We start from the raw sequence: 27,187 nt of genomic DNA on the forward strand, positions 1-27,187 counted from the left end.
ACTTCAAATGACAACTAATTGTTACGTCTGGCTCCCCGTGAATAGCATTTGTTGTTATGCTCTATGCTGCTGAATTGACATAAAAACACACAACAGCGAAAAGCTCATCATCAGCGAAAAAAAAAACAAAATAATGAAAAGAAAAGGAAAACAAAAATGAAATTCTAAATATTAATAATCAAACAAAAACAAAATAACACAAAATGATTGTGCGCCACCAACCTACCCAAATGTTTATACTGTTGATGTTATCGACTATTGAGAAAAATACTTTTATTTAATCATACACACACACACACTTACATACATGCATGCATGGAAACACTCACACAAGGCCAAACTCTGTAAACAACATTTACAATTGTACGTAGAGGAAAATTATTCAAAAGAGAGCAGCAGTGGCAATAAACATTGTAGACAGGGATGGAAATGTTAATACGATCTTAATTTTTTGATAATATTTCATATTGAAAAGGGAAATTAGCGAAATTAAATTTTCAGTTTAATTAAGGTAAACAAATGCAGAGTTGCTTATTTTGTTTTTTTGCTATAAAAATGATATGGAATAAAACAAAAAAAAATTCTTCACACCTAAATCGTTTTTCATTTCAGTTTTAAAAACGATCGTTTTTCATCATTCTCGTTTTAAAGAGAATTGAAAGAATTTCTTATATAGTTTAATTATAAATTGAGTATAGTATTTTTAAATTGTACCGATTACTTTTTTAATTTAAGAAAATTTTGTTCATTTTTGTGGGTAATTATACCCTTCACCTTCGTGAGAAGGGTATATATAAGTTTGTCATTCCGTTTGTAATTTCCACAATATAATTTTCCGACCCTATAAAGTATATACATATATTCTGGATGCTTATAGATAGGGGAGTCGATTAAGTCATGTCCGTCTGTCTGTCTGTCGATTTTTGACCTACATCTGGATTACAATATGGATATCTAATGATAGATATTTCAAAGACCTTTGAAACGACGAATATAAGACCAGAGGACATACAATGGGTCAAATAAAAAAAAAAAAATATTTTTTATTTCGAATTTTTTTTTTCACCAAAAGTTTTTTTTGCTAAATATTAAAAAAATTGAAAAAATTTGAATTTTAAAAAAAAAACAATTAAAAAAAAATTTTTTCAAAAAAAATAAAAAAACAACTTTGGAAAAAAACAATAAATTTCGTTTACCTATAAATATTTAAAATTTTTATTTTGAAGTATAATTGGGTGAAGGGTACATAAGTTTTGGCACATCCGAATATAGCTCTCTTACTTGTTTTATTTTAATTTTGATGTATTATTCGTTTATTGGGTATATGACTTGAAAATGCGGGATTTTTTTAAATTTTTAGCTTTTATTTTGAAACATTTGTACAATATAAATTTATTAAAAGTATTGTTAGCTATGACATTTTCCACATCTTTCTGTCAACATTAGAGTGACAGCCGATTTTTTTTTTTTAGATTTCAAAGAGTGCCGGGTGGAATATTGTGACACTAGACCTAAATGATAAGTGCTGAAAATTTGAGCCAAATCGGGCAACGATTTCTGGACGCGCATCGAGGTCAAAGTTCAGATATATGCAAAATTATACTATTTATATGGAATAAATAGGTGAAACTCGTTAAATTTCTGCATTGTTTTCTAGAAATGTATAGATTTATTTATATTAATGAATATTATATTAAAAATTTTTTTTTGGAAGTTAACCCTGCATCTCCTTTGGGTCAAAATGACCCAAAAACAGTATTATCGTCAAAATTCGAAAAAAATGCAAATTTTTCAGATATTTTAAAAATTTTGCAACTAAATAAATACTTTTGCAATTGAATGCAAAAGAATTGAAATGTGTACGTAATTATCATTGTAATGAGATATAAATGACAAAATTTGGTTAAAAAATGTTAAAGTTATTACAAATTCGCCAGACCATTAACGTGTTTCAGGCCACTTGAAGAAAAAATTTATGAAAAAAAATTAACATATTTCGAGAAAAATTGAAATAAAAGCTAATTTTTATTTAAAATATATCCGTATTTACTTGTGTATGAGTTTTTGTTTTCGTAGAATACCGTTAACCTATTCGCAGGTATGGCCAAAAAAAAATATTTTTTTTAACGGCTGTTTCAAATCTCCATTTTCAAATTTTTCTAAATTTTGTTAAACAAATTTCAGAATTTTTTGATCATCATATTGGGTTTTATTGAGATCAAAATAGGGAATAAAAATATGAAAAAATTATGTCAATACCTCTTACAGTTTTTCCGTACCTGCGATTTAAATTTTGCGATTTTCAAGAAAAACTATTTTTTTCTCCATATTTAGGCGAATGAGCCCAATTTCCTTAATGTTATAAATTTGAAGTAAAACCTATTCACAATATTATAGTCCTTTTAATTTTAAATATGGTCTGAAAGTTTTACTAAAATCGGAAAACGATAACCTTAAATCTTGAAGGTCAAAGGTCAAATTTTTCAATATTTGGAATTTCTAAAGAAAAGATAGCGAAATGTTATATATTTTTGGGCCGATTTTAATTAAACTTGAGGAGAGTATAGCATAAAGTCCAGAATTTAAAATAACAGCACAAAAATGGAAATTAACTCTTAGCAGCACTTGGGGTCCAAATTACCCTCAACATTTAAAATCACGAAAAACACAGCCATTTTGACCCCAAGTGCTCTTAAAGGATTAAATCCATTTTTGCACTGTTGTTGTAAATGCTATACCCCAGTGTATATTTTGCTCAAGTTTCATTAGAATCGGCCCAAAAATATATAACATTTCGCTATCTTTTCTTTAGAAATTCCAAATATTGAAAAATTTGACCTTTGACCCTCACGATTTAAGGTTATCGTTTTCCGATTTTAGTAAAACTTTCAGACCATATTTAAAATTACAAGGACTACAATATTATGAATAGGTTTTACTTAAAATTTATAACATTAAGGAAATTGGGCTCATTCGCCTAAATATGGACAAAAAAATTAGTTTTTCTTGAAAATCGCAAAATTTAAATCGCAGGTACGAAAAAACTGTAAGAGGTATTGACATAATTTTTTCATATTTTTATTCCCTATTTTGATCTCAATAAATCCCAATGTGATGTTCAAAAAATTCTGAAATTTGTTTAACAAAATTTTGAAAAATTTGAAAATGGAGATTTGAAACAGCCGTTAAAAAAAATATTTTTTTTTGGCCATACCTGCGAATAGGTTAACGGTATTCTACGAAAACAAAAACTCATACACAAGTAAATACGGATATATTTTAAATAAAAATTAGCTTTTATTTTAATTTTTCTCGAAATATGTTAATTTTTTTTCCTAAATTTTTTCTTCAAGTGGCCTGAAACACGTTAATGGTCTGGCGAATTTGTAATAACTTTATCATTTTTTAACCAAATTTTCTCATTTATATCTCATTACAACGATAATTTCGTACACATTTCAATTCTTTTGCATTCAATTGCAAAAGTATTTATTTAGTAGCAAAATTTTTAAAATATCTGAAAAATTTGCATTTTTTTCGAATTTTGGCGATAATACTGTTTTTGGGTCATTTTGACCCAAAGGAGATGCAGGGTTAACTTCCAAAAAAAAAATTTAATGTAATATTCAGTAATATAAATAAATCTATACATTTCTAGAAAACAATGCAGAAATTTAACGAGTTTCACCTATTTATTCCATATAAATAGTATAATTTTGCATATATCTGAACTTTGACCTCGATGCGCGTCCAGAAATCGTTGACCGATTTGGCTCAAATTTTCAGCACTTAACATTTAGGTCTAGTATCACAATATTCCACCCGGCACTCTTCAAAATTTTAACAAAAAAATTTTTCCATACAACTGATTGTCACTCTAGTCAACATAGTTGAGATCAACACCGGTTTTTTCTAAAACACACTTTTTCGGTTAAACCGGAAAACGGTTTTTTATTTTTGCCAGTTTTTTGGATGGATATTTGGCTTTGGTGTCGATTCGGCTTCGATCTCTTACGCTTCATGTTATTATAGAGGATTAATTTGTCATCGCAAGTGATGACAAGATGAGTTTGACAACAATCATCATGGAGGCATTACTCATTACTACTTTATTTTTGGCTGGCCAAATTACTACTTCTGAACCGCACAAACCATCTCTCGCACGTTGAAACCGATGGAGCACATTCACCATAAGCTTTGGTGTGCTTCAGCGGCACTTTTTTTTCAAATTAAAGAAGTAAAGCAAAACTTCCCGCATATGACGCTTTGTTGGTACAAAATTCCACAAATTCGAAGCAAAAAAAAACATTGTTGTTCAATAATAAAGTACCCTTCAAAATGACATATAAATTATTAAAAACAAAAACCGAGTTCAAAAGATACGCCAGCTATTGTAAATCCCGCATTTTTAAGTATTTTCTTTAAAAGAATTGGTTGGTTATACATATAACTGTTTTTTCTATGGAATTCTGAGACTAAATGCTATGTATTTGAATATCATTTTGATATCGATCTAAAATTTAATTTTCCATTCCTGATTGAATATAAACAAACAACAACAACAAAAAAAAACATCTCACAAATCCATATACACATTCACATGTACATTAGAGTGACAATCAGTTGTATGGAAAAAAATGTTTGTTAAAATTTTGAAGAGTGCCGGGTGGAATATTGTGACACTAGGCCTAAATGTTAAGTTCTGAAAATTTTAGCCAAATCGGGCAACGATTTCTGGACGCGCATCGAGGTCAAAGTTCAGATATATGCAAAATTTTACTGTTAATATGGAATAAATAGGTGAAACTCGCTAACTTTCTGCATTGTTTTCTAGAAATATGTAGATTTATTTATACTAATGAATATTACATTAAAAAAAAATTTTGGAAATTAACCCTGTATCTCCTTTGGTTCAAAATGACCCAAAAACTGTATTATCGCCAAAATTAGAGAAAAATGCAAATTTTTCAGTTTTTGAAAAAATTTTGCTACTAAATAAATACTTCGCAATTTAATGCAAAAGAATCGAAATATGTACGTAATTATCGTTGTAATGAGATATAAATGACAAAATTTGATTCAAAAATTTTAAAGTTATTACAAATTCGCCAGACCATTAACGTGTTTCAGGCCACTTGAACAAAAAATTTAGAAACAAAATTAAGATATTTCGAGAAAAATTAAAATAAAATCTCATTTTTACTTAAAATATGTCCATATTTACTTGTATATGAGTTTTTGTCTTCGTAGGATACCGTTAACCTATTCGCAGGTATGGCCAAAAAAAATAATTTTTTTTAACGGCTGTTTCAAAACTCAATTTTCAAATTTTTAAAAATTTTGTTAAACAAATTTCAGATTTTTTCGATCATCACATTGGAGTTTATTGAGATCAAAATAGGGAATAAAAATATGAAAAAATTATGTCAATACCTCTTACAGTTTTTCCGTACCTGCGATTTAAATTTTGCGTTTTTCAAGAAAAACTAATTTTTTGTCCATATTTAGGCGAATGAGTCCAGTTTTCTTACTGTTATGAATTTTAAGTAAAACCTATTCATAATATTATAGTCCTTGTAATTTTAAATATGTTCTGAAAGTTTTACTAAAATCGGAAAACGATAACCTTTGAATCGTGTAGGTCAAAGGTCAAATTTTTCAATATTTGGAATTTCTAATGAAAAGATAGCGAAATGTTATATATTTTTGGGCCGATTTTAAAAATCGCAGGTACGGAAAAACTGTAAGAGGTATTGACATAATTTTTTCATATTTTTATTCCCTATTTTGATCTCAATAAACTCCAATGTGATGATCGAAAAAATCTGAAATTTGTTTAACAAAATTTTTAAAAATTTGAAAATTGAGTTTTGAAACAGCCGTTAAAAAAAATTATTTTTTTTGGCCATACCTGCGAATAGGTTAACGGTATCCTACGAAGACAAAAACTCATATACAAGTAAATATGGACATATTTTAAGTAAAAATGAGCTTTTATTTTAATTTTTCTCGAAATATCTTAATTTTGTTTCTAAATTTTTTGTTCAAGTGGCCTGAAACACGTTAATGGTCTGGCGAATTTGTAATAACTTTAAAATTTTTGAATCAAATTTTGTCATTTATATCTCATTACAACGATAATTACGTACATATTCCGATTCTTTTGCATTAAATTGCAAAAGTATTTATTTAGTAGCAAAATTTTTTCAAAAACTGAAAAATTTGGATTTTTCTCTAATTTTGGCGATAATATAGTTTTTGGGTCATTTTGAACCAAAGGAGATACAGGGTTAATTTCCAAAATTTTTTTTTAATGTAATATTCATTAGTATAAATAAATCTACATATTTCTAGAAAACAATGCAGAAAGTTAGCGAGTTTCACCTATTTATTCCATATTAACAGTAAAATTTTGCATATATCTGAACTTTGACCTCGATGCGCGTCCAGAAATCGTTTCCCGATTTGACTCAAATTTTCAGCACTTAACATTTAGGCCTAGTGTCACAATATTCCACCCGGCACTCTTTGAAATCTAAAAAAAAAAATCGGCTGTCACTCTAATGTACATACATATTCTGCGTTCCTTTTAGAAGATGATTTTAGTAAATTTTGCAATAGCAAAATTCATTAGTATCGTCCATTGATCTTCCGGTTGTTACTTCTTCATTACTAGCATAAGTTTCTAGAATAATTCGTTCCTACCAAAAATACATATAGAGTTGATAGCCAGAGAGGAAGACCACAGATATTGGTAAATTATAAAAAATATAATTAGAAAGGAAACATTTTTATCTTTTACTATATTTAGAAGAAACTTTTTCCACATCTCCAGCAGTGAAATAGTCGATGTAGACACTTTCTTGACACTTCCAGAAGAGTCGTATTCGTTACTTCTAGAATTACCTAAAACGTTTAATCTTATCTGTGACGAATTTAAACATTATGACGTTACTAGGCAGAAACTTCTGCTTTAGAAAATGCTGGCAGGGTATCCATAAATATGAGCTGTTTATTTTAAAAGTGGCGTAAGTCAATTATTCTTATTTAAAACGAGATACAATTTAGGATTTTGCATTTTATCACCATAAACAATCTAAGTGTTATCTATTAGTGCCTCATCTGGCCATTTTAAATTGTTCTTATCTTGCAAAATTGTTTGCTCAAATTGTTAATTAACTTATTTTTTATTGAGGTACACGTTTTTAACACATTAATTTGATAAAAAAAAACTTAGTGACTTAACAACATTGAAGTGTTTGTTAGTAATATGCAAGTTCTTACCATCAATATCTGCGGTTTTATTTTTTTGTAAAAAAAACATGGACTTTTGAATGATTTTTTTGTTATAAATCTTCGAATTTTTGTCTCACACTTAAATTTTTACGGAATTCTACCACAATCTGTAATTTGACCACAACTTGACTTACGCCACTTTCAAAATAAGCAGCATAAATGTATCTATGTACAATAGGGTTGTCCATATTTTGTACTTTATCTATTTTCCCAAGGTCAAAAATTGTTTTCTGTTATCTAGAAACCAAAGGTTTAAAATTTGAACAAATTCGGATAACGTTTAGTGGTTGCACATTTTATTTGAAGTTTAGAGTAGTAGAATATTTAAAAAAAAAATTAAAAATTAATTTTAAAAATTTGTTTTAATGGAAATTTCAAAAAATTAAAAAAAAATTTCTCGAATTTAATAACTATTGAATGGAAATAAAAAAATTCAAATTTTAACGGTTGTAAAATTTAGATTTTGGTCACAAATTATTTTTTTTCTTCTCTCTGGTTTTCAGATGCCTAGAAGAATTTTAGAGCTTGTGAACACCGAAAATCGAAAAAGTCCTATGTAAATGCCACCCTAATATACTTTGTACATAAGTGTTTGTTATAAAATTTGTATATAGAACACTTAATGTACATAAATACTTTGTATATACATACATATGGGGGATTTCATGTCAAGTGAACCAACTTTTGAAATCGATGTCTTCCGATCGGGATGAAATTTGCACCAAGGTTAGCTCTATTGGATAGTAACTCAGACACAATTTTTCAACAACATCGGTCGAGAACTCTCTGAGTTATAGGGGGTAAAATTTTGACAATTTGGTCAAACAGGGGTTTTTTCTTATCCATGTAACTTATTACCTATTGTTCTTAGCAAAATGTGTTCCAAATAGTATAGATAGCTATTTCTTCGATCTTTCGAAAAAAAATATTTAAAAAAAAAAATAAAAAATTTTTAATATTTTTTTTCCGAAATCAAAAACTTTTTTGACTTTTTTTTAAAATACGCTATTTTTTTTATTTTTTTTTTTTCTTAAAATAAAGTTTAGATATTTTCCTTGAACACCTACTTGGTCGCTTAGTGGAATGCGAGTGGGATATCTATCAAAATAAATATTTTGTAACTCAAAACATAAAATTTTTGACTTTTTTTGCAAAATCAAAAACTTTGTTGACTTTTTTTTTCAAAATGGACCCTTTTTTAATCTTTTTTTTTAGGTCAAACAAAAGCTTAGATATTATCCTTGAAGACCCTTTTGGTCGCTTAGTGGGATGCGAGTGGGATATCTATCAAAATAAATATTTTTTAACTCAAGACTTAAAATTTTTGACTTTTTTTTTTGCAAATACGATTTTTTTTCCAAATGGGCCCTTTTTTTAAAATTTTGTAGTCAAAAGAAAGCTTAGGTCCATTCCTTTAAGATATTTTTAGTCCCTTAGTGGGATGCGAGTAGGATATCTATCAAAATAAATATTTTGTAACGCAAGACATACAATTTTTTAATTTTTTTTTGCAAAATCAAAATTTTTTTCCAATATGGGCCCTTTTTTAATTTTTTTTTTGCTCAAAAGAAAGCCTAGGTCCATTCCTTTAAGATATTTTTAGTCCCTTAGTGGGATGCGAGTGGGATATCTATCAAAATAAATGTTTTAACACAAAAATTGTATGTCTTGAGTTACAAAACATTTATTTTGATATATATCCCACTCGCATCCCACTAAGCGATCAAAACCATCTTAAAGGAATAGGCCTAAGCTTTCTTTATAGCAAAAAAAAAAATTACAAAAAGGGCCCATTTTAAAAAAAAGTCAAAAAAGTTTTTGATTTTGCCAAAAAATCAAAAATTGTATATCTTGAGTTACAAAATATTTATTTTGATAGATATCCCACTCGTATCCCACTAAGGGACCTAAAATATCTTAAAGGAATGGACCTAAGCTTTCTTTTGACTAAAAAAAAATTTTTAAAAAAGGGCCCATTTTGAAAAAAAATTCGAATTTGCAAAAAAAAGTCAATAATTGAATGTCTTGAGTTACAACATTTTTATTTTAATAGATATCCTACTCACATCTTCCTAAGTGACAAAATAGGTCTTAAAGGAAAAGACCTAAGCTTTCTTTTGAGCAAAAAAAATGTTTAAAAAAAAGTCCCATATTGGAAAAAAATTTCGATTTTGCAAAAAAAAATTAAAAAATTGTATGTCTTGCGTTACAAAATATTTATTTTGATAGATATCCCACTCGCACCCCACTAAGGGACTAAAAATATCTTAAAGGAATGGACCTAGGCTTTCTTTTGAGCAAAAAAAAAAAATTAAAAAAGGGCCCATATTGGAAAAAAATTTTGATTTTGCAAAAAAAAATTAAAAAATTGTATGTCTTGCGTTACAAAATATTTATTTTGATAGATATCCTACTCGCATCCCACTAAGGGACTAAAAATATCTTAAAGGAATGGACCTAAGCTTTCTTTTGACTACAAAAAAAATTTTAAAAAAAGGGCCCATTTGGAAAAAAAATCGTATTTGCAAAAAAAAAAAGTCAAAAATTGTAAGTCTTGAGTTAAAAAATATTTATTTTGATAGATATCCCACTCGCATCCCACTAAGCGACCAAAAGGGTCTTCAAGGATAATATCTAAGCTTTTGTTTGACCTAAAAAAAAAGATTAAAAAAGGGTCCATTTTGAAAAAAAAAAAGTCAACAAAGTTTTTGATTTTGCAAAAAAAGTCAAAAATTTTATGTTTTGAGTTACAAAATATTTATTTTGATAGATATCCCACTCGCATCCCACTAAGCGACCAAGTAGGTGTTCAAGGAAAATATCTAAACTTTATTTTAAGAAAAAAAAAAAAAATAAAAAAAATAGCGTATTTTAAAAAAAAGTCAAAAAAGTTTTTGATTTCGGAAAAAAAATATTAAAAATTTTTTATTTTTTTTTTTAAATATTTTTTTTCGAAAGATCGAAGAAATAGCTATCTATACTATTTGGAACACATTTTGCTAAGAACAATAGGTAATAAGTTACATGGATAAGAAAAAACCCCTGTTTGACCAAATTGTCAAAATTTTACCCCCTATAACTCAGAGAGTTCTCGACCGATGTTGTTGAAAAATTGTGTCTGAGTTACTATCCAATAGAGCTAACCTTGGTGCAAATTTCATCCCGATCGGAAGACATCGATTTCAAAAGTTGGTTCACTTGACATGAAATCCCCCATATATACATATGTTTTTATATACAAAGTAGATACATATTCATTTATTTATGTACAAGTCCAAAAGTACATTACTCATACATATGTATAGATTTTGTAGGTACATAGTGATTTATATACATAGCTAGACAGCTGAGCCATTGTTATTATTGCGTATAATAAAAACAAATATCTTATACATATATATTAAACGTGCTAAGTCTCTTTCTTATGAATAATATTGGCGTATTGACCAAATTAATGCCACTACTTTTATCTTTGTTTTGCCGAAATCCTTAAATTACGAACGCAGATAGAGGAAAATTTTATTAAAATTACGAAAGAGCTATTCTTGCATTTTAAAAATATATTTAACAAAACTTTTAAAAGTAAACTGTTGTAAAGTTTTGAAAATGTTATAAAATAATGTACATTTGCGGGTACTTTATTCGAAATGGAACTTAATACAAATTGGTACTTCATTTAAATATTGTACTTTATTCAAAATGATACTTTATTCCAAATAAAACTTAGTACTTCATTGAAAATGGTATTTTATTCACCGGTGACTGGTAGCTATTTACTAATGTTTGTTCTTCTCTTATTACGAAAAATGAGAAGTGAAAAGGAGGCAAAACAAACCATCACCTGAAAATTTTGAAACGAATAAAAAAAAAAATCAGCCAAATCGTTCCAGTTATTCTCACGTGATGTCATTACATACGTGGACCATTCCATTTGTATGTATATAGATAGAAGATAGATGGTACTTAATACATAGAGTGGTCAAACCGGTTTTTGAATTATTCGAAAAACCGGTTACTTTCCAATTTTCCGGTTTTTTAAACCGGTTTTTATAAAAGGACGGTTTTCGAGTTATTCGACAAAATCGAATATTTTTTATTTATTTTACGATTCTGCGATTATTAGCGATTACTTTAAACAACACTTTTCTTCTAAATGTGTGTTATGATTTCATGTTGTATGCCATTAACAAGTTATACATCAAGGACTAGGCGCAGTCATTTTTGTTTTTTACCTTCGAAAATTTTGCGTATCGTTCTGGCGCGTATTTGATTTAGAAAAAACTAGTATTGCAACAACTAGCGATTTAAAACCAGATTTTGATACTTGGACAAATTTTCAAAAAGTTAAAACAAAGTAAATCTTTTATACAATGCAATTTCAATTATAAATGAACGTGTTATTTCTGTAACTTTTTTAATCAATAATAAATTGAGGAATCGTGTGTCCTCAAATCATTTAAATTGTATTCTCTTCTTGAAATATTATTTTAAAAAATTCAACTAACTATTAGTATGTGTTAATATTATATTAATATATATCATTTCTTTTGATTTAAAATATTAAACAAATTTAAAGTTGTGTTTAATAAATTTAATTTAAGTTAAATATATTTTTAAAAGACTTAATGATTTTTTAATTAGTTTTAATAATAAAAATATTTAAGCTTAATTTATACCTCAATTCATAAATTGATAAAAAAAATTAAAAACCGGTTATTCGAACCGGTTTTTGATTGAAAAAACCGGTTTTTACAAATTACGCTTATTCGAACCTGTTTTTGGAATATATTGAATATTTGATCACTCTATTAATACAATATGGTAATACGAAATGGTACTTTATTCAAATATTATTTAAAAAGTTCTTTTGGAAAAGGTACTTTTGGAAAATGTACTTTCTTCAGAAAGCATTTTCCGAAAAGGTACTTTCTTTAAAAAGTACTTTTGGAAAATGTAGTTTCTTCAAAAAGTACTTGTGGAAAAGGTACTTTCAGAAAACAGTACATTAGGAAATGTTACTTTTTGGAAAAGAAAATGTACTTTCTTCAGTACTTTTGGAAAATGTACTTTCTTCAAAATGAATCTTTGGAAAAGGAACTTTATTTAAAAATTATTTTTTGAAAAAGTACTTTCTTCGAAATGTATTTTTGGAAAAGGTACTTTCTTCAAAAAGTACTTTTGCAAAAGATAAAAAAAGTACTTTCTTCAAAAAGTTCACTTGAAATGGTACTTTCTTCAAAAAGTAATTTTTAAAAATTATTTTTTGAAAAAGTACTTTCTTCGAAATGTACTTTTGGAAAAGGTACTTTCTTCAAAAAGTACTTTTGCAAAATATACTTTCTTTAAAAACTACATTTGAAAAAGGTACTTTCTTCAAAAAGTTCACTTGAAATGGTACTTTCTTCAAAAAGTACTTTTGGAAAATGTAGTTTCTTCAAAAATAATCTTTGGAAAAGAAACTTTATTTAAAAATTATTTTTTGAAAAAGTACTTTCTTCGAAATGTACTTTTGGAAAAGGTACTTTCTTCAAAAAGTACTTTTGCAAAAGATACGTTCTTTAAAAAGTCATTTTTAAAAATGATTTTTTGAAAAAGTACTTCTTCGAAATGATTTTTTGAAAAAGTACTTTCTTCGAAATGTACTTTTGGAAAAGGTACTTCCTTTAAAAAGTACTTTTGCAAAAGATACTTTCTTTAAAAAGTACATTTGAAAAAGGTACTTTCTTTAAAAAGTACATTTAAAAAAGGTACTTTCTTCAAAAAGTTCACTTGAAATTGTACTTTCATCAAAAAGTACTTTTGAATTGGTACTATCTTTAAAAAGTTCTTTGGAAAAAGGTACTTTCTTCAAAAAGTACTTTTGAATTGGTACTATCTTTAAAAAGTTCTTTTGAAAAGGGTACTTTCTTCAAAAAGTACTTTTGGAAAAGGTAGTGTCTTCAAAAAGTACTTTTGGAAAAGGTACTTTCTTCAAAAACTTCTTTTAGAAAAGGTACATTCTTTAAAAAATACTTTTGGAAATCGTAATTTCTTCAAAAAGTACTTTTGGAAAAGGTACTTCTTTAAAAAGTTCCTATGAAAATTTTACTTTCTTTAAAAAGTACTTTTGTAAAAGGCACGTCTTCAAAAAGTACATTTGAAAAAAAGTACTTTCCTCAAAAAATCTACCGAATTCTAGTTGGACAAAAATTAAAAAGATAATTCTATATAGATGACGATTCTGGTTAATTCCGACGAAAATTGTTTGTTAGCGAAATTTCAAAAAAATATATGTATACATATTTTTCTGTTTACAAACGTATACGATTTGACTTAAATTTTCAACGTAGCAGTTTAAAAGCAAGTGTCATACTAATCCACTCTCCTAGAAATTCAAATAATTTTGAAATAGACACCCTAATGTATATTGTCTATGACTGCAGTCACCACATAAATAAGTACATAGTATATGTATACTAAGTATAAATATGTACATAAAAAGAATCATAAACAATCTAATATAAACATAAAAATACAAAATTTAATTTCATTTTATTTAAATATAAAGGTAGGTACATTTTATTGTATATTTCCGTTAAACAATAATAAAAAATAAAATCCACAACAATGATTGCAAAAAAAAACCACAAATAGAATAATAATATTAATAATAAAAATAATAACAATAACAAGTAAATTGTGCCTGCAAGCAATTTTACAAATTGAGGGTGGTTAGACGGATTTAAACAAACAAACAAAATCACATAACAAATTTACCTTTAAAGGCATGTAAATACATACATTTATGTACTATGATGTATTTAATAAGAATGCAAGTTTTATGGACAGTGAGCGAAATTTAATTATGACATTTTAATTGTTTTTTTTATTGACATAAGTTTAATCTTCGCATGTTGTTTTTGAGTTGTGGTTTATTTTGTTTGCTAGCATAAGCGTGCAATTATGGCTGGTTTATCTTGTGTTGAAAAAAAAAACCCAAAACACAAACAAACAGCTGATGAAAGAAAAACATATAAATAAAATTTGTTTATGAAAACAAACATTAAACTAGATTATGCCAGTGCTGAAGAGATTTCAAATATAAATACATAATATTGCAACAATATTTTGATAACAACTTCTGACGTTGTTTTTGGCAATACTACAAAGTTTAAACTAGAAGCCAAAAACAGCTACGTGTGTTAACGTTAGATTAGATTAATTGAGCTGATTATTAATTGTTGTTTAATACACATGTTTAAAACATCTTGTAAAGTCTACAATTCAAAAGAACTGTTTGTCATATTATAGTTAAAAATCTGCTGTATACACATAATTTTTCAAAGCATACATAGATAACTAACTGTTCGACAGTGTAATTCGTTTAAAATTTATTTTAATTTTACTAGACATTTTTCCTAATAAAAATAAAAATAATATAACATTTTTTTATGCAGCAAATGAGAAAAGAGGGTGTCATATTTATCATAGTTTATCGTCTATTGCTTAAAAAAGTGATGTTTCAAAGTCTAAAATTCCGAAACATGTGGGCGGTGTTAAAAAATTAAATATAGTAAAATGAATATTTAATGATCTAAATATAAAACGATATTTAAAATCAAGCGAAACTATTTGAAGAAAAATAATAAAATTTGTAAAACAAATTTGTATACCCTACCTACACCATAGGATAACATAGAAACGTTCTAAACACGAAATTTGTTAAAATCGGTCCATTATTTCACCTAGGCTCTATACACATGTCATTCCGAAATAGGATTTTATATGTCATAAATGGTCAAAATGGCAATTTATTGAAAAAAAAATTTACATTATTCAAAGTACTCATGGTACTTTATTCAAAAAAGTACACTTTCTCTAAAAATTTCTTTCTTCAAAAAGTACGTTTGGAAGAGGTACTTTCTTTAAAAAGTACTTTAGGAAAAGATACTTTCTTCAAAAAGTAATTTTGGAAAAGGTACTTTCTTCAAAAAGTTCTATTGGAAAAAGTACTTTCTTTAAAAACTTTATTTAAAAAATTCTTTTGGAAATGGGACTTTCTTAAAAAAGTATTTTTGAAAAAGGTACTTTCTACAAAAAGTTTTTTTGGAAAAGGTACTTCCTTTAAAAAGTACTTTTGGAAAAGGTACTTTCTTTAAAAATTATTATTGGAAAAGGCACCTTCTTCAAAAAGTACTTTTGGAAAAGGTACTTTCTTCAAAAAGTACTTTTGGAAACGGTATTTTCTTCAATAAGTATTTTAGAAAATGTATTTCCTTCAATAAAAAGTACTTTTGAAAAGGTGCTTTCTTCAAAAAGTACTTTTGGAAAAGGTACTTTCTTCAAAAAGTTCTATTGGAAAAAGTACTTTCTTTAAAAACTTTATTTAAAAAATTCTTTTGGAAATGGGACTTTCTTCAAAAAGCACTTTTGGAAAAGGTACTTCCTTTAAAAAGTACTTTTGGAAAAGGTACTTTCTTTAAAAATTATTATTGGAAAAGGCACCTTCTTCAAAAAGTACTTTTGGAGAACTACTTTCTTCAATAAGTATTTTAGAAAATGTACTTCCTTCAATAAAAAGTACTTTTGAAAATGTGCTTTCTTCAAAAAGTACTTTTGGAAAAGGTATTTTCTTCAAAAAGTAGTTTTGAAAAAGGTACTTTCTTTAAAAATTACTTTTGGAAAAGGCACTTTCTTCATAAAGGTATTATCTTTAAAAAGTATGTTTTGAAAAGGTTCAAAAAGTTCTTTAAAATGTCCATTAAGAAAAGCTACTTTCTTCAAAAAGTACTTTTGGAAAAGGCACTTTCTTCAAAAAGGTATTGTCTTTAAAAAGTATTTTTTGAAAAGGTACTTTCTTCAAAAAGTTCTATTGGAAAAAGTAGTTTCTGGAAAAAGGTTCTTTATTTAAAAAGTTCTTTTGGAAATGGGAATTTCTTAAAAAAGCACTTTTGAAAAAGGTACTTTCTTCAAAAAGTTCTTTGGAAAATGTACTTTCTTCCAAAAGCTCTTTTGGAAAAGGTACATTCTTTAAAAATTATTTCTGGAAAAGGTACTTTCTTCAAAAAGTACTTTTGGAAAGGGTACTTTCTTCAAAAAGTACTTTTGGAAAGGGTACATTCTTCAAAAAGTACTTTTGGAAAAGCTACTTTCTTCAAAAAGTACTTTTGGAAAAGCTACTTTCTTTATTTTGGAAATGGTACTTTCTTCAAAAAGTACTTTTGGAAATGGTACTTTCTTCAAAAAGTACTTTTGGAAATGGTACTTTCTTCAAAAAGTACTTTTGGAAATGGTACTTTCTTCAAAAAGAACTTTTGGAAATGGTACTTCTTCAAAAAGTACTTTTGGAAATGGTACTTTCTTCAAAAAGTGCTTTAGGAAAAGATGAACTCCGGAAATTACTTCACCGAGCAAATGTCTTAGAATTGTTGATATCTAAATAAAATTTAACACAATTAAGTTCCATATATGAATACACAAATTATGCCACCAATTTTGTAAGAAAAATTTTAATATTAACAAATATTTTACAGGTACTATATCGAGATAAAATTTAACTCAAATAAGTTTTATATGCACATAAATCATGGTACATACTAAATTTGTTTGCGATCCATCCATAATTTGTTCATATACTCAGTGTAGGATATTATTTGATCTGACTTGACCGACTATATTTTCTTATTTGTTATTCATAAAATTAACTGAATGACTAATATGCTATGGTGGATTTGTTTTAATAACATATTTGTAATCCTAAAAGTCATTAGTAAATATGTTCTATGACAATTGTTAAACATAAAAATATGTGGCTTTTTTAACGACAAATTACTTTACATTTGAAAATATATAGCGAAAATCACTTTTTGTTGCAAACTACTCCTGCATACCTTGAATATGTAGCAAATCTAGGATAAGTACTATATTTTGCAATACCACAACCACAAAATATATCACTTATCCTAGATTTGAAAACATATGCAAATTTAGCAGGGTAGTTTGTAACGTAGAGTGATTTCCACTTATATTTATTTGCCATTTCATCATTTCTTTTCCGTAATCTATTGCATTTATTTTCAAAATGCTCATAGCAGTTGTTATCGGCAAAAAAAATTTAAAAAAAACTAAGACAACAGCCTATTTTTAAACATATTTTTTTAAAAATCTGTTTTTTCATTTGATTTGTTTTGATAAATAAAGTATAAACAGTAAAAAACAAATAAAAAAATCAACTAAATTAAAAATAGCTAAATAAAAAAGCTTATGCAAAGACTACTACATGTTATTGAATAAACTATGACTGTAGTCATTATTAATGTGTTTTATAAACCAAGCCCCCAACAACTATTCCGTAACGAAATCATAATCAGTTTATTTGACGATAAAAGTTTATACATTTTAAATTTACCAAACATTTTAAATTTACCATGAATAAAAAATTCCGCGGGAGTTTGTTCCCCGGGAGTTTTTTACCATTGAATTTGAATAGGAAAAATGAGAAAAGGGAAAAAACTCACGCGGAATTTTTATTCATAATTGGGCTAATACTCTTCACCATGATCTTCCATTACTCCCCGGGAAGTTATCAATAATCTAAAATTGGAAATTAGTTCTCGAACTGTTAGTCGTAGGGCAAATGAGGCTGACTAACCGTCTACTTCTAGAAACAACCTACTACTCGTATACAATTTGTCCAAGAACATTTAAACTTGTCGAGACAAAAATGGAATACTGTGGCCGAATTACCGCATTCTCGATCGAATGAGCTATCGTATCGAAATTATAATAAAATGTACTAAATTTCCTACTCGATATCAGTTTTACTCGATTTCGAATGCGGAAATTCGGCCCCTGTTCTCTTTTCAGATGAATCGAAGAACATTTGTTAGGCGTCTCTTCTCTTTCAAAAGATCTGAATCGTTCATCGTCACTCTGTTTCAAAAGCCATTAAACGGTATAAGGACGACTATAATATTGAAAGAAAACCTGGATCTGGAAGAAAAAAAAGATCTAACAGATTTTGTTAAGGCAAAAGAGGTCGAACAACTCTTTTGAAGATCACCCAACAATTCTATCAGAAAAGAAGCTCATACAGTTAAATGCTCTGATTCATTTGGACGCAGAGACAAAGCTAATGCTGGGCTGAAGTAGTATAAAGATCTGAGAGTACAAGATCGCAATGCGATAAAGAACATAGAAGCAAAAGAACAAGCGAAAAAATTTAGGTCAAAAAAATACACCTGTTGTGTGGTGGATGATGAAACTTATGTACTGACTGACTTTCAACAACTTCCGGGTCAATTTTTTTATGTGGCTGATAAAAGAAATAATGTTCAAGAATAATACCGGACAAAAAACAAACAAAATTCCACAAGACGTTTCATGTGTGGCAAGATATTTGCAGTTGTGGCAAAAGAAGCCAATCATTTGTGACATCTGTCACGATAATCGCAGAAATATATACATATTGCCTTTCCACAGGCCAACTGTCCAGAACTTTGGCCAGTGGTAAGGTATTTGGCTCTGTAAAAAAGAAATTAAAGAACACAGGAAAGGTATCCCAGGACATGTCCCATTTTAAGCGTAAGTGGACGACCTCGTAAAAATCCCTTTTCATTGAATTAATTATAAGGGAGGGGAATCTGCAATACTAATTTCATGTCTAAGTTTACACACATGGAGGCCCATAGTTTAAAAACTTCTCAGTTAATGTGCTTAAATTCATAATAAACCTTGTTTGAAATCGATGAATGCAATAACTTCACTATTCTTGGATTAATCATGTTATTTTAAATAAATTCCAAATTGAAACGATTTAAAATAATCTTTTAAATCGTTCAGCTGACCAGTAAAACTCGAAATGATCACATTTGTTTTAATTTACACTTGAAATTTAAATCATTGCAAGTAAATCGTAATTTTTGCAAAATGACACGAACATTATACAAAATCGTTGACACATCGTTCAAATAGCGAAATAATAAAATGTTAAAAATATTTTATTTTATTTTATAAAAGAAAACGATTTAAATTAATCTACGTAGTAGATAAAATGTACTAAGATCTAGGGTTTTCATTTCAACTTTTATAGATTTCTTTCGAGCCATTTTCAGTTTGAATTTAATTTATTATTAATGAACTGTTTAAACAGATGTTATAAAAACACAAATACCGTTCAACCTTTTTTTTTTTTTTGTTAATGGTTGCTAAAAATAAATATGTATATGTATAAATAAATACATATTCCTTTTATATTATTGTATATTTTGTTTAACTTTTTTTGTTAAATTCTTCTCAGAGTTGGTTGATTTGAAGTGTGAAGTTGCTAGCTTGGTAGCATGCGAGCGAGAGATATTTTAGCTAGATTTTGAATACTTTTTCGTTTATTATTTCTTTCTTAATGTTTATAGGTATTTTATTATTTTGTTAAAGTCAGTTTACTAAATGCCAATATGAAAAACAACAATAACAAAATAATAAAATAATAAATAATACGATAAAGCTGTTTTAATTTTTCTTTAATACTCGCTATATGAAGTAGACACTACGTCAGCAACTTTTTGAATACATTGTAGAAATACTTTTTCACTTTTATTTACTTTTTTTTATACATTTAATACATATTCGGATTGGATTTTTTTTATAACAATTTAAACAATTGTTATTTATAAACACTTGAGTTGTAATCCTGTTAATGAGCTGAGAACTGAGAGAAGAGTACTCTATATTTAATATGAATACAATATTATTATTGTGATTGTTTGTTTGTCTGGTCGGTGGGTGGGTCGGTGGATCGGTGGATCGTCGGTAATCAATTAGTTTAGTTGGTAATGACTTTGAATTTGCTCCCTCAGAATTCTCAAATGCTGCTGGCACTGACGGCTGCTATCACAAAAAAGTTGTCTTTCGTAAAAATAAAACACAATTCTATATTATTAAAAATAACACACAAAAAAAATAAGCAAAAAGTTTTGATACAAAAAACAAACAGCAACAACATAAAAATTATAGTATAATTTAACTATACGTTCACAAATATACACACAGACAAATACGAATACTAAATAGAAAAAAAAAACAACAACAGAAATATTCAAATAAATACAAATTGAGAGAGAGAATAACAAAAAATGTGGAGTTGCCAGTGTTTTACTTCATACATACATATGTATACTATATAGTCACTGCTCCGATGTGATCGGTCATGTGACAGACAGACAGACAGACACATTGTATTAAGATTGGTTTAGAAATTAGCAACAATAGTAATGTGTAATTTATGTGTAAAATGCAACAATTAGGAAAATTTATATAACGATCTCTTCTTCCAAATGTTTACATATTTAACCTAGATCAGGTATTGTGTTAAACTAGCCAACAAAGAAACAGTTAATAGATCATACAATTCACAAAAACCTAAATACAAAACCCTAAATAATAACCATATACGAACACCACTACGTGATAAAAGACCAAAAAAAAGACCCGTGTCTCCCTCGGTGTAATTTTTTCAAAAAAGTGATAATTTTCTCAGGCTCATATCTTGCAAACAGTTCAAAATTTTTATTTATTCTCTGAGGCAAAGTTGTAGCCCTTGTCATAAAGAAAAAAATGTTGAACATATAAAATCAAAAAAACTTAATTTTCAAGATTAAAATCGCAATAAACTTTAAAGAATACGATTTTTTTACCTTTTGAAACAATCGACTACAAAAATGTGCCTAAGATCTTAATAAACAACTTTCTAGGAATGATTCTTAATACCGTTTAGGTAGGTCAATATCAGTTAGTAAGAAAAAACTAAAGGAATTAAGTGTTTTGAGCCATAAACTATTAAATTATTATAAACTAAAGCATACTTTTAGGCAGCTCAAAAAATATTTTATTTTTTAAAGTTTTTTGCGATTTTGATCTTGAAGATGAAGTTTTTATGAATTGGAGGTATAACTCCATGAAGATTATTGTCAAACTCAACAATAGCTTACAAAATCATTAGGAGCTACTCAAGCAGCAAATTCAAAACGTTTGCGAGCAGCAGAATTCATACAAGGGCAGGGAAATTGCTTACAAATTGAAGCCGAGAGACGATTTTGCACGTCCAAAAAGATGCTTGAACGCTATAAAAGAATATAATTTTTTCAACGAATCATTACTTGCGATGAAAAATGTGAAGCCCGGCCAAAGGTAATGCTCTGTTTTCGTGGGACCTATCATTTATGAGCTGCTGAAATCTGGTCAGACCATCACAGGGAATCTGTACCGAACGGAACTGATTCGTTTGAAGCGAGCATTGGCTGAAACACGCCCAGCATATACTGCTAGACATGGAACCGTAATATTCCTCGGTCACATGTTGAAAAACCTGTTAAAAACTATTTAAAAAGAAGTGGTTGGGAAATTGTGTCTCACCCGCCTTATAGTCCAGACCTTGCTCCGTCCGAATACTATTTGTTTCGATCGATGCAGAACGCTCTCTGTGGCATACGCTTCACTTAGGAACAGAGTATCCGATATTGGCTTGATTAATGATTATTGGCCTCAAAAGAACAACTCATTTGTTTTGGCTCGAAATCCATATGTTGCCAGAAAGATGGGAAAAGGTCATAGCTAACAATAGTCAATACCTTGAATAAATTTATATTTTACAAATGTTTCAAAATAAAATCTAAAAATTTCAACTAAAAGTTGTTTGAAATACCAGCTATTTTGAAAACTTGAAAATTGATTGGTGAAATGAAATTTTCTAAAAAAAACTGATTTCCATCTGAAAATCCCGTTATTCGAAAATATATCTGTGGAGTTTGGACAAAACATCTTAAGTCGAGATAAGAAAATATCTTAGTTTTTTTATAATAAAACTAACTTTTCAAAACGCACGTTTACACTAATCTGCTTCTTCTTACGAATATTACTTTCTGAGATATAAAAAAACAAATCGACTTATTTGGAGTTGTTGTTGATTTGTTTTTGACATAACAACTAAATTCGCAGAAACTGTTGAATTTATCGATAATTATTTAATTATTTTGTATAATTCTTTGACACAAATAGTAAAGTTCTTCTAGGACAAATAATAAAATATTGATCGATAAATTAAAAAGTTTTTCTGCTCTCCTGAAACATTTGAAAATTCCACTTAAGTTGTTTTGTCAAAAGTTCACAGATATATAATATTCCACTTGGTTTTTCAAACAGGAAAATGTTTTTTTATTTTTGATTATATATACGATACTGTAAAACAAATTCTGCCTTGTTACTTGTACCTATAGTGAACAATTGTTGTATTTTTGTATATGATCGTGTGCTAAAACAAAGTGGCTATAAATGCAATACTCTTGATTCTAAATTATAAGAAATTACCCATTCAGAAAGGTCTTAGGATCAACAAAATAAACCCCCAGCAGAGCTTCTAAATAATGTATTCAATGGCAATTCAGTTTCAAAAAACGTCAGCAATTCATTCCATAACATCATCATTCATAACAAAACCAATTCTTTAGCTTTATTCAAAGGCTTTTATTTTAATAGATTTCATTCAGTAATTATTTAATTAATAATGTAATTAATTCATAAATCTAATCAAAATTGAATGAAAATATTATTTCTTCATTTTTTGTTGTTTAATAATTTACAAAATGAATTGAAACAAGTAAGAGTGCTATATTCGGCTGTGCCAAATCTAAAAATGTTTTTTCCAATTTTTTTAAACATTTGTTTTTTAATTTAAAATTTTTTTTTTAATTTATTGATAAAAAATTTATGACAAAAAAATTTGTTTGGTCAAAAAAAATTCGGGTTAAATATATTGTTCCCGATTTTGACCCATTATAGGTCCAACTCACTATAGCCTTATATACATCGTTGCAATGAATATCCATATTCTCTATAGTAATGACTTCGTAACCAGATATAGATCAAAAATAGTTTTTTTTTCCATATATGGCTGAGACATTTGTGGGCCGATTTTTAATAGCAACCTTGCCACTCATGGTGAAGGGTATTAAAAAGTCTTAAGCCTATTTCTAACAGAAGAAAAATGTAATCATTCAATAAGTTTTGAAAAACATTTTTATAATGATATTCAATACGGAAGTAATCCTAAAAAGAATGATTTCAATACGATTCAGGTACTGAGAATTAGAACCTATGAATTAATTCGTAATGAATTCTGTTATTCCCTTTGTAACATATCGAAGTATTGGTAGTAGAACCAAAAAGTATATTTATTCTTATATTTATTTATAAGATTCTAAGTGGATCTACCTATGTCCGCCCGTCTGTCTGTCTGTTGAAAACACAAATACTCTCTGTTTGTTTGGTATTGAAAATATCGGTCCATGATTACATCTGTCTCCCGGGAATACTGTTTGAGCATTCATAAATATGTTGATTATTCTAAGTACTCTGAAATTATATTGTAAAGTATGTCGAAAATCGGGCAACATTTGTCCCTAGTTCCCATATAAGGTACCCCTCAGAAAATGACTTGAACATTCATAATTGTTTTACAAAAATTAATATAGTGATGTAATTGGACATAAACATGTTTTATATGAACCTAAATCTTTCTACCAAACTTTTGTGAGGATCGGCCCCCCATATAACCCCTATATCAAAAAAATATTTTATTCTCAATAAATAATTTATATAAAATGATATTAACTTAAATTTTCAGAAGCTATTTAAAGTTTTAAGAAATTAATCTCTATATAAAATTCTGTAAATTTCTGACCATAACCGTCAATGTTGGACGGACGGACGGACATTTTGCTCTAAATTTTTTTGATTGGGCCCATTTCTGATCAACAGAAAATATTTTGGAGCTTTTATGAATCTTACCCCCAGTAACACGAAGTCTAGTTATGCCTTATCTAATAGTTATAATGTCGGTTAAAAATATTTTTGTATGAAAACTGCCAGTATAACTATTAGTTAAAGCCTAACCAGACTTCGTGTTACTGGGGGTTAGAAAGGTTAACAATACATAAAGTTACTACTAGGATTTTCACATGGACTCACCCTGTATCTGAAGTATTTGGAGATTATCAATATTTGCCATGGGCATGTAAAGCTTTAACATAAACTGGCAACATTTCATGGATAGAACAACAACAACAACAAAAAAAACGAGTAATATGACGAGAGAGTGAACAAAATAGAAAACAATGAAATTAAAAAAAATAAGTAAGAAATACCGAGACAGCACGAAATAAACGAACAACGTACAAAAACGATGCGGCGGAAAACCTTGGAACTACTTAGCTAAAAATTTTAGACACTGCTAATGGTATCAGATACAAACATTTAAACCTACGTACATATACAATACATATATATATGTTCTTTTTATTTTATTTTTTAAATTTATTTTGTGTTTATTTATTTTTATGATTTTTTTAATTTTGTATTTTTTTAATTTTTGGTTTTTGTTTCATATAAATTCATAAGTAGTAGTTGTGATAAATGTTTTAGATTTAATTATTTAAATTTTATGATATGTATTTTTTTTATCCAAATTTTGTGGTTATTTTCGGCAGTTGTTAACACTAAGAAGAAGATAAAAACTCACACTCATACATATATGTACATAAATAAATAAGTATGTACATAAATAACGGGCAAACAAAAATACATAAATAAAGAGAAAAACACTTGTTACTGAGACTTTTTGTATGATTATTGGTTTTAAGGTAACGGTTTTAATAACAATAACACAGAGCATGATAATGAGAGCAGACACCATTTTTTTTTTCATTTGAATTTTATTTTCTTAAAAAACTTGAGTGAAATTTTACAATTTTCTTTTTTTTATAATTATTTTCGGTTTTTCCAACGACATACTATCAAAATACCAATAATCATTTACATAAATCATTATATTTCTTTTTTTTATTATTATTTCACAGCCGACACCGACGACAAGTCGTTAAACAACAACGACCTCGTAGACGTATACGTTGTGTGCGTTGTGTACTCGACATAGGGAAATGAAGGAGCAACAAAAAAAAAAGAAAAACAAAATTGTTGTACATCATACGCCACTTTGTACTCATTTATTTACTCAATCACACACGAAAAGCATAAATAATGCTTGTGTAGAACTTTCCTTTGGTTTTGACAAAAGAAAAAGCGAGTGGAAACATTGACTGACTGACAGTTTGTCAGTAGAACAGCTGAGCAGTTATTTAGTAAGTCAGTCAGACAGTCATCCATTTAGTTTGTTGTTTTGTGTTATAAATTATTAATTGATTCGTTTATTAGGCTTTTCAAGATATTCTACAAATTTGTTAGATTTTGTTATTTTATTTATTTTTTTATTTCATTTTTTTTTACTTGAGCTTGACTTTGCTGTTGTTGTTATTTTAGCTTTATAGCAAGTATATAATTGGAAACCATTGATATTGATATGCTAATTAAAATATGTCAACGAACACCATCACATTACACATACATACACACTCACACACAACACACTGTTGTATTATAATAAATTCATAATTTATTAATTTTATTATTATTTATTTATTTTGTATTTGGTATTTTTCATTAAAATTTATAAATATGTATTACATATTTTTATTTCATTTAATTATCATTATAATCATTTAAAACGTTGATCGTCAACCCGATTTGGCTTAACACTATACAATCTATCGATCGATTTTGCATTGATCGTTTAAGACAACAACAATACAAAATTATTTAATTTATTCTTCATACAAAACGAAGATGAAAAATAAAAAAAATATTAAACAAAACGCCAAGTAGAACAAAAAGACGTAAAAGAAGAAACCAGATAAACAGCGCGTTTTTAATTGATGCATATTTTGTTTTTAAACAAACATTATTTCGCTTTATTCCACTTTTTTATTATTTTTTTGTTTTTCTTTCAAACAATTTCAAATACACCTCACAAATTAATACACATTTTTAAATGAAAAAAAAAAAACTACCAACCGCTCTATTTTGGTCTCTTATACGATTAAATAAATAATCAACAACAACATCATAATTATCACCACCGTAACGTTCATCATTTAATTTAAAAAAAAACAGACTATAAAAACGACCGTTTTTAAACGCGCCAACCAAACACGACAAGCAAGTGTAACAGACTGAAATGTTGTTGATTTGCTTATTGTTTACGGCGAAAATTTGCCAACATTTAATTTAGTATTATTAGTATATTTGTTTTTGTTGTTGTTTTTATTTAGCCTGTTCTTTTTCTTACAAGCTGCTGAATAAACCAAAAACAAAATACATTCAATCATATATAGAAAAGAATTGAGAATGAGCAGCAAAAGCTTATTTCTTCTTCTTCAATATAATCGGTTAAAATAAACTTTTTTTTGCCCATTTATACCATTTTTGGTTAATGTGGGAAGGAAGCCCCTTTTTGTGAAAAAGTGATGTCAACATGAATTTATGATTGTTGAAATTGAAATCAAAAATACACCAAAAATTAAGTTTGATGAATTTGGATAATTTTAATTTAAAAAAATAAAATATTGGTTCTATCCACGTTTGATAAATAATTTGGTTTATATACAGATCCACGATTGATAAAGAATTTTAGTTTTAAATAGATCCACGATTGATAAAGAATTTGGGTTTTAAACAGATCCACCATTGATAAAGAATTTGGTTTATAAACAGATCCACGATTGATAAAGAATTTGTTTTATAAACAAATTCACGATTTATAAAGAATTTGGTTTTTAAACAGATCCATGATTGATAACGAATTTGGTTTATAAACAGATCCACGATTGATAAAGAATTTGTTTTACAAACAGATTCACGATTGATAAAGAATTTGGGTTTTAAACAGATCCACGATTTATAAAGAATTTGGTTTATATACAGATTGATCCTTGATTGATAAAGAATTTGATTTATATACAGCGATCCT

At 27.7% G+C, this 27,187-nt stretch overlaps 1 protein-coding gene across 2 annotated transcripts in view; it reads right to left on the reverse strand.

The window, feature by feature from the left end:
* The window catches only part of gce (germ cell-expressed bHLH-PAS), a 70,830-nt gene extending 44,449 nt beyond the window's left edge, over nt 1–26,381 (reverse strand). The window contains exon 1 of one of the 2 annotated variants that reach the window (XM_065506689.1): nt 26,233–26,381. The gene's annotated coding sequence lies outside the window, so the exon portion shown is untranslated. Of the gene's footprint in view, nt 1–24,294; nt 24,355–26,232 lie in introns of those variants that run through there. The other variant, XM_065506690.1, reaches the window with a different exon arrangement.
* Nucleotides 26,382–27,187: the final 806 nt, after the last annotated feature.

Source organism: Calliphora vicina, chromosome 4 (genome assembly GCF_958450345.1).
Source record: "Calliphora vicina chromosome 4, idCalVici1.1, whole genome shotgun sequence".
Lineage (NCBI taxonomy): Eukaryota > Metazoa > Arthropoda > Insecta > Diptera > Calliphoridae > Calliphora > Calliphora vicina.